The sequence below is a fragment of the Macrosteles quadrilineatus genome, unplaced genomic scaffold, assembly GCF_028750875.1.
Source record: "Macrosteles quadrilineatus isolate MER2022 unplaced genomic scaffold, UCM_ALF_1.0 Scaffold_5__1_contigs__length_97177068, whole genome shotgun sequence".
Lineage (NCBI taxonomy): Eukaryota > Metazoa > Arthropoda > Insecta > Hemiptera > Cicadellidae > Macrosteles > Macrosteles quadrilineatus.
In genome coordinates this window covers 96777932-96787776 of record NW_026542598.1, presented here as the reverse complement: position 1 = coordinate 96787776, position 9845 = coordinate 96777932, and positions in this window count along the sequence as shown.

Below are 9845 nucleotides of genomic sequence, written 5' to 3'. Positions count from 1 at the left end.
AGTTTGCGGGACTCTACTGTAATACTAAATGCCTATTTCAAGAGTGAAATTTACTCGTAAATACTAGCAATTACATCAAATTATTTAATTTATGCTGTAGGGGTTTTAGAAAATAAATGAAAATTGCATTGAATATAAATATTAATTGAGGCCATGTAGTATATGGCCAAGTTTGTCAGTAGGTCTAAATAATTGAATTAATATTTAGGGGTTGGTTTTATAAGCGACTTCCAAACACCTTACAAAAATGTGGTTTTTAAATTAGTTTAAGTTAAAAAAAATTATAATGTACATTATACATTTATTTGCTTGTTTGATAGGTATCTATATCTATCTTCTAATCCAATAGTCAATGCTTCTATCTATCTATCTATGTTATTAATACGCTACATGAAACTTTTTATCAATTATCAAGTATTTAAGATGGGGACGCCACTATGTGCGTATTTTAACCCAAATATGAGTGAAGGATGAGTGTAGGATGAGTGGCGCGATCTTGTAGTCTTGTTAGTGACTAAGGCCGACATGTTCCTTAGACACATTATTAATAGCCCATACAGCTAATGGTAACTAAGGGACCTACAGTTTATTGTGGAATCCGAACCACATTTTTGCCTTGGTATTACGAATTGGTCTAATTATCAGGAATAGTACTGCAGATAGTCGTAGTACTCACTGGTGCGGAAGTTAATCCACACCAGGTTGTGTCGCATCCATAGTGCATGCATAATATAATAACACCGTCACGAGATAAATACATGGTGAGTACCAAAATGTTCGGCTAGGTGTGTAGATTTTCAAACTAAACTTACATTTTTGCAAAAGGTCCCTTGTGTTCTGCCCCAGTGGCTTTTTTAAAGTTCCCATGTTTTCCTTATGAAGAACATATTTGTTTACATTATGATCAGCTGGATAATTTAATTGCTTTTCAACATTTTAGTTGCAATTTAAGGAAGCTTGTGCTACAAAGAATAAAAAAATGTCTAGATTTTATTGTAGGCCGAGATATGTGTATATCTATGAAAACAAATATAAAATTAATTCTATAACTACTTACTACTTACACTTGCTACTTACTAACTACTTACGTTGTATAATTTTACACGGGCAAAGCCGGGTTTTGCTGCTAGTACTAGAATAATTGAGCTTTAACTCAGTAACCTAACGCATTTTACCTTACATGAAATGGGGTAGTAAGTTTTTTTTTATGTTGTTTGTAATAGTACCGAGTTGCTAAATCCAAATTTTCGACCTCGGCGACCTTCCGGATCACCCCCAAAAAGCTTAAAAATCGGCGGAATTTTGCACTATTTTTACGTTTGTCCGATTTTGACCCTGAAGCATCACTTTTTCATAAAAAACAACCATTTTTAAAGTACATTAAATTACCTATCATTCAAGACCAAAATGGTTATTACAGGCCTAATAGTTTTGAAGATATGACTCCGCAAACAACGGCTAAAATTACAAAGTTTTGATTGTTTTTAAGTTTAGCAAACGTTAGCCATTGTGTTAACCCTAAAGCATAACTTTATAATAATTTTTAATTAAAACAACCATAATTACTTTAAAACTACATTAAATTACCACCATTTAAGACCAAAATGGTGATTATAGGCCTAACTCATTGAGAGATATGCCTCTTCAAGGTTCATAAAATCTTCCCTAAATGCTTTTATTTTAAGTTTCAAGCTATTAAATTTTGTCAAGTTTTATAAAAGAACCATAACAAGAAATAAACTTATTTATTTCATCTCAAGAATAGATTGTGTTATAAAAAAAAATTATGGAAGAAATAAATCTATTGTATCTATCAACATAAACACACACGTACATTTGTTACGATAAATAGTTCTCGGGGATAGAACACAGGCCTGTGACGAACGGTATTTATTTAATTGTATCGCCGCGGGAGCAGGTTGGAGAACACTGAGGGCGATTAGATGATCCTTGTACCTTTGGACATGGACTCGTTCTGTAGGGGTATCAGTTGAAGATTGACTTGTATGACTAACTTGAGACGTTTGAATGTGTGAACTATAATTTAGTTTTTCATTCAATTGAGACAAGGGTAATGGTAAAAATCCATGTGTAAAGAAGTACTTTAATTCTTCATCCAACTGCTTCAGAATGCATAGCCTCTGAAACAGTGTAGGGGGGTAAATAGTCACCTTTATATTGCCAACAGTCAGAGTATTAACATCAGGAGAAAGAAATTTTACTTTATTCTTCCTTTTGTATCTGACTTGTTCATATTTTTCTAATAAAACTCTCAACATCGCTACCTTGTCAATATCTCTAGCTATATGGCAGTTGACAGTTTCCTTCCAACAATTCCACTGCTTAAGAACATTATAACATCAGTATTAGGGAGGGTGACAAAGTAACCAGCCACACAGCTTCTCTGTATTCGCTTCAACTCGAGTGACTCGATGCTCATTGCTAGTTGTATGTGTCTTAACATTGCAGTAGGCCTACTCCTCAACCTCAGCACTTAAATTCAACAGATAAATTATATCATTCCTACTGTCCATCGAATGAGCACGGTGTCAGCTTCACCACGGTCCCGAGTCAAACTTACATAGCTTTTCATTAGGCAAATGAGCACCTGCTCTATAGTCATGTCCGTACAAACATCCATCTACAACTTTTCAGAACGCACAATTGAATGGTGAAGCACGGTGGTGGCACACTGTTGGTGGTAAATAACTGGTGTTTATTTAAATCAATTTTGTTTCCTAATTTCAACATATCCTGCAGGTACAGACTCAAAAACTTGGCATAAAAGAAGTAATAAATATGTATCATGGCAGAACGACAGCAAAGTTACAGCCTGTTTTCGCTGTTGCCTCTTCATTCTTTATACAGGGTGAATAAAAAGTCAAGACCCCCCCCTCTATTATTTTTCCAAGTAAATATACAGAGATATCCTTTTGGTGGTCAAGGAATCTTAGCAGGAAGTTTCATTTTATCATTTTGAAATTTTTGAATGTCCCCCCAAAAGGGGGGATTTGGGGGGCAACTCAAATATTTTAAATGTAAACCCCCTTTAAGTGACACCTCATTTTGAAGTGTTTACAAAAACTTAAAGAATGGTGAAAACTAGAGGTCGCCATCTCTTCTCTACCCAAAATGGTAGCCCGTCAAATGTTGTGGAAAATCGATGGTAAAATTGTTAATATTGGCTGCCATTTTGGATAGAGAAGAGATAGCGAGCTCTGGTTTTCACCATTCTTTAAGTTTTTGTAAACACTTCAAAATGAGGTGTCACTTGAAGGGGGTTTACATTTAAAATGTTTGAGTGTCCCCCCGGAAAATGGGGGATTCGGGGGACAACTAAAAATGTTTCAATAGAAACCCCTATCAAGTGACATCTCATTTTGAAGTGTTAAAAAAAACTTGAAGAATGGTGAAAACCAGAACTCGCTATCTCTTCTCTATCCAAAATGGCAGCCAATATTAACAATTTTACCATCGATTTTCCACAACATTTGACGGGCTACCATTTTGGATAGAGAAGAGATGGCGACCTCTAGTTTTCACCATTCTTTAAGTTTTTGTAAACACTTAAAGATGAGGTGTCACTTGAAGGGGGTTTACATTTAAAATATTTGAGTTGCCCCCCAAATCCCCCCTTTTGGGGGGACACTCAAAAATTTCAAAATGATAAAATGAAACTTCCTGCTAAGATTGCTCGACCACCAAAAGGATATATCTGTATATTTACTTGGAAAAATATTAGAAGTCTTGACTTTTTATTCACCCTGTATAAATTCCTCTTGATAGTATACATTTTTTAGTTACAATAGATTTCTTCCATAAAAAAAGAAAGAAAAAAACTTATAATATGTTGTTGAAATGAAATAAATTTGTTTATATTCTTATTATGGTTCATTTATAAAATCTTACCAAATTGAATAACTTGAATCTTAAAGTACAAACATTTGTGGAAGATTGTATGAACCTTGAAGAGGCATATCTCTAAATGTGTTAGGCATATAATCACTATTTTGGTCTTAAATTGTAAGTAATTTAATGTAGTTTTAAAGTAATTATGGTTGTTTTAATGAAAAAAAATATAAAGTTATGCTTTAGGGTTAACGTTAGCCAAACTTAAAAAAATTCCAAATTTGGTAATTTTAGCCGTTGTTTGCAGAGTCATATCTTGAAAACTATAAGGCTTGTAATAGCCATTTTGGTCTTAAATTATAGGTAATCTAATGTACTTTAAAAATGGTTATGGTTGTTCTTTATGAAAAGGTGATGCTTCAGGGTCAAAATAGGACAAACGTAAAAATAGTGCGAAATTCTGCCGATTTTTAAGCTTTTTGGAGGTGATCCGGAAGGTCGCCGAGGTCGAAAATTTGGATTTAGCAACTCGGTACTGTTACAAACAACTTAAAAAAATAAACCTACTACCGCATTTCATGCAAGGTAGACCCTGATTTTTATAACAAGGTTACTGGGTTACTTAGGAATAATTGTAATACATTAATACCGGTCAAAACACTGGTATTGTAACTTAATTTCCCTAACAGTTGTTAGATAGTGTCACTAATCAATAATCAAAAAATTATGTATGTGTTTGAAAAAAAGTTCATGCTTGAAGAGCTCTCTATGTTTGCAGTATTATTCTTACATAGTCTGTAAGTGTAAGTATTAATTATTTGAATTTGAAACTCACATAAACTGTCCAATCTTTATTGAAATTGTGCTGTACATACTATAAAAGTGCATCTATAATCACTTTAGGACACTTTAATTTGGATTTCTTAAAGCAACTGCGGAAGTCACTTTGCTATAAAATACTTGACTCAAAACAGCTTGAAGCTCCCAATTTTTTTGGAAACTCGACTTGACTCGACCTCTAAATTTACAACTTGCACACTCCTAAAAATACCAATACTAGTCTGTAGCGTGAGACGTGAGGTCCAATGACGTAATACACCAATGGCTTTCAACTATATGGTAATGCAATGACCAGCATCGATAACGTAGCAGTATTATTTATTAGGCCTAGCCAGAAGTGTTGTGAGCCTAGAGACCTAGTATGTGAAGGAAGGACATAGAGATATATCAATACAGTAACACCCCTGATATCTGGCCTCATCCTTAGTTAATCCAGTCACTTATCCAATACTGAGTGTTACTATATACTGAGTTGATCTAGTGGACCTAACCTCTGAACTGGTTGATTATTCCCATTGTGGAGTAAGTACAGTACCGTACCTATATTAAAATTATGAACCATTTTAGGCCAATAGATTGTCAGTCATTTTTACCTCCATCATCGTTTAGTATCAGATTTTGTTTCCTGGAATCATAATATTTTTATGTTCGTTACTTAACCACTTGAACCTACAAATAAATTTGTCTGTTGTTTTTACAAAAATGTCTACATTAAAAAAAGGTCCCAAAAGAAACTTGAACAATACTTTTGACTACATTTATTTGATTACCCAATATTATGAGGTATAAATTATTATTTTATTAATAGGTTGGTTTATCTGGGTCCTGTGGTGGCCACATAGAAATATCATACAGGTGACCTTAGTTGTCTTGACATGGTCAACAGTTGGGCTGCAATATGTCTAGACGCACCTCTGGGCATAGAGCGCATCTACTACTTACTTGCCGAGTGTAGAAACTGGTTCATTGGGCTTACAGGCACAATGGCTAACAGGTCATGCCAAATATATATAATAAACTATTTGTTTCTATTTAACCTGAACATTATCGTTTCTTAATGCCATAATGCCTACCAATGAAAATATATGGTTTAACGATAAAGTAACAAACACTTTGCTCTCTGCTTCTACAACTGGACAGAATTAGGCATAAGCATTGATCGATATTCAACATCGATGTATTGATAACATCCATGTTTTCATGGCAAAAACATTGATAGTCGATGTTTTAAGTTTTCGGCTGCTTTCCGCCTCAGCTAATTAACCTAACTAGCCATACACTCTAGATTGGCAGTTTCTCATTCACATGTGCAAGGCAAAATATCTGTCTAAATTAATTGATTAAGCTAAAGCAGTAGTCCTGAAATTTATTACAAATGCATTTATTTTTACCAGGATTTAGTCATTTAGAAGAAGCATCTCAACAATGTAGATAGCTATCTCATTCTCACTCTTATCCAGTAGGACATAAAATAACATGCCCAGAGCTGAGATTTTGTTGCCTAGTGACTTTGGGTGTTGCCGGCATATTTTTTTTATGATTCACATTTTAAATGTACTGTATCAGAATTAAAAAAAATAACAATTGTGTAAATATTTGAGAGTATTGAGCTATGATTTTGGCCCAAGAGGTTGTGAAGGGAGCCTTTGCCTGTTACAACGTTCTAGAATACATAATTAAGTGAGATTATATGGACTATTTACAAGCAATTATAATCGAAAAATTAATTAAAAGATACATAGAAATGTGTGATTTTCACATTAACTTATGCAAAAAAAGGGGGGTTATTCCAGACCCCCGATAAGTCCGGTGCCACTGTTGCCCAGTGGAAATCCCTTAAAATATGCTCGGCTCTTATCAGTCTAGTCTATTTCGCAATATTTTTAATTTGGTATTTCATCATACTTTCAACAGAACAAAAATAGAAAAGTTAATCTCTTGTTAAGACCAGCATTGAAATTTTCATTTAAACTAATAAATTAAGTTAAAAAAAAACATTAAAATTCTGATAGATTGCCAAAAACATTAATGTTGGACAAAAACATCAGCAATCTACTATCTATTTCAATTACTTCGAACATCAATGTTTTGAAAACTTCGACTATCAATGCTCATTCCTAGACAAAATGGGTCAAGCACTTAGGTGTACAAGATGTTTGCAAAAGGGTGTAAAGAAATTGATATTAATGGTGTATAGATGGAAAATGTTAACATAACATAATACAGTAGAACATCATTAATCCGAACCCCCAATCCAAACATCCAATAATCCGAACCCCTCATTGCTGTACTCTATACACAGTACAGCAGTTATTTATTGTATATTGTATTTAATTTACAGTACTGTTTATTCACCATGTTGACTACTGTATTAAATTAACACTGTATTTTACTTTATAAAACACTTGTTCACTTTTCCCAAAACAATTTTGATCAATTTTAGCCATGTTTTAGCTATTGTTATGTAAAAACAACAATATGTTCTGTAATCCGAACTATTCAATAGTCCGAACTACACCTGGTCCCAATTAGTTCGGATTAAAGAGGTCCTACTGTATTCCTTTTCTCAAGAACCAGAACAACTATGTCAGTGCAATTTTTGTGAGGGGTTTTTGTTACCGGTATAGTCTTAGAAACACTTTTAACACAGGGATTTCCAAATATTTACTATTTTAGGTATTTTAGTGAATTTCCCCATAGGGAAGTAGCTATTACTGTAGGTCTCATGGTAAGACTTACATTTTAGGGGGGATTTACTTTTTCATTTTGATGTCCCCAGAGGCCAAAAACACCATTCGTATATATATATATATATATATGTCCGTGAACACGATAACTTGAGTAATTTTTGTCCGATTTTGATGAAATTTGGTTTGAAGGTGTGAGGCGGGATAAACATGAATGAGCTGATCGTGATTTATCATTAAGCCACTAAGCAATACATTACATTTGGATTACTCATTTGCCAGTCAATTATGCAATGTACTGTATACTATATAAAATCAGGGATAACGTTACCAATAATAATTGACTTTTTAGTTACGTCTTAGAAATTTGAAATAATTGTTTTACTGTGCAATTTGCAAACTTGTGTATCCTATACTCTAATACGAGCAAAGTTTGCTTGTATGTATGTATGCTTGCACCAAGATCTCGAAAACGGCTCCGACGATTTTCTTCAAATGTTGTATATAGTTTATTTCTGGCCTAAAAACGAGTTTACTGCAATTAGAACTGCCAACAAAAATCTAATTACGTAGAAAAATGAAACTGAAAATCACATTTTTTTAACATTAGTCTTATGGGTTGCTAGGTAACCATGTTGGCTGAATTAAATAACAAGGAGAAAGTAAACAAAAGACTTGTAAGTTGTCTGTCCACAGTATACTAGCAAATTAAAAATACAGTACAAAAGGAAAAACATCAGTTGTTACTATTGAGCAAAGATTATCCCCCAATCACGGATCAATAGTCTATTCGGGGGAATAATTCCTTTTACTTACAATGTATTGTAATATTGTTTTTATTTTATGGAATAAATAATTTTGACTTGACTTGATTATACCATAGATAAAACATACTCCCTTAGATTATACTGTAGATTACTCGATTCTATAGTCAAGGGTAGCAGTGTGGAGTGTGTGATCTGTTTATGACGATTAGGTAAATTCGCTTAGGGCTCTGCCCCAGAAGCCTTTAAAGATCCCTTCACAGATTTGTTTACATTTCGGTCATGTGGATAATACTTTTTAATAAAACAGCTGTTAATTTTAAAATTGTATTTTAAACAACACACATTTATTGGGAGTTACTGAATAGTCAAAAAGAAGTATTTGCAATGTTATTTTCTGATTTTAAAATTGATTTTCATCTGTATCATGTTATGTGTTGCAATATAAAGTTCCATTACAAAATTAGTGGAAAATCCTTTTATCACAATAACTCTTAAAATGATTTCTAATCGAATTATCTTATATCTATTGTACGGGTTGGTGTCTGCCTTTTTGACCACTTTTGCCGATATTTTGTCATATTATTATAGACAGGTCATCATAGGTTCACTAGGTGAAACCCGTCGAAATCGACGGTTAGGGGCATCCGTATATATGGTCGTGTGGCTTCATTAGCAACAAATGATGCAGATGAAATAGCAATGTGGCATTTCTAAAGAGAAAAATAAACTGTAAATTGGCTGTTACGTAAATATTGACATTTACATGCATTGTTAATCAACGTATCTTATAAAGGATAATGCGATCTATTTTAAAAGGAATATGACCTTTCTGTCATGACAGTGACTGCTTAAACAGTATTTACTCTTACAGCCAAAATATCGTGTTACTTTAAATAATGTTACCAACCCAGTGGGCCACGGTCCGTAATATAGGCCACTGCAAATAATTTGTCAAGATAGGTACCATTTTAGGTAAGGTTTTTGTGTTTGGATGTTATTAGACACGATAAGAGCTCACTGAACTTCTTCTGCAGATGAATAATTTTGGAGAAATATAAGCCGAATTATATATGTCACAATGCGAGTTTGAGCATTTTGTATCTATATGAGGAAGTTGGATAGTATTTTTTAGGCTGCTGCTCAGTGCACTTAAGGAATATATTTTTTAGATAAAAATTAAATAGTTTTTGTTGCTGAGTAGCGCTAATCATGCACAACCCTTTTTTCGTTAGTCTCATAACATTCAAAGGCTCTCTAAGAGTCAAGAAAATAACATTGCAATACTTCCTTTGGACAATTCAGTAACTCTCAATAAATGTGTGTTGTTTAAAATGCAATTTAAAAGTTAACAGCTGTTTCATTAAAAAGTATTATCCACATGGCCAAAATGTAAACAAATTTGTGGAAGGATCTTTTAAAGGCTTCTAGGACAGAGCCCTAAGGGAATTTACTTTGTTTTTCTTTTGATAACTAATCTACAGACCAAGACCTTTCTTTGGACACCTCTACCAAGTTTCTACGCCAAGTCGTTCTCTTAAATTAGTGGAGACAAAGTTTCCAATTAAATATTTAGATTCCCCCATGTTAATCTTATGGGAGAAAACCCAACTTTGATGGAAGATCCAGCCCGAACTAATAAAGATTTCAACAAAATAAAAACACTTTGCAAAACTACAGATCAGGGCAATCCTTTTGACTCTTT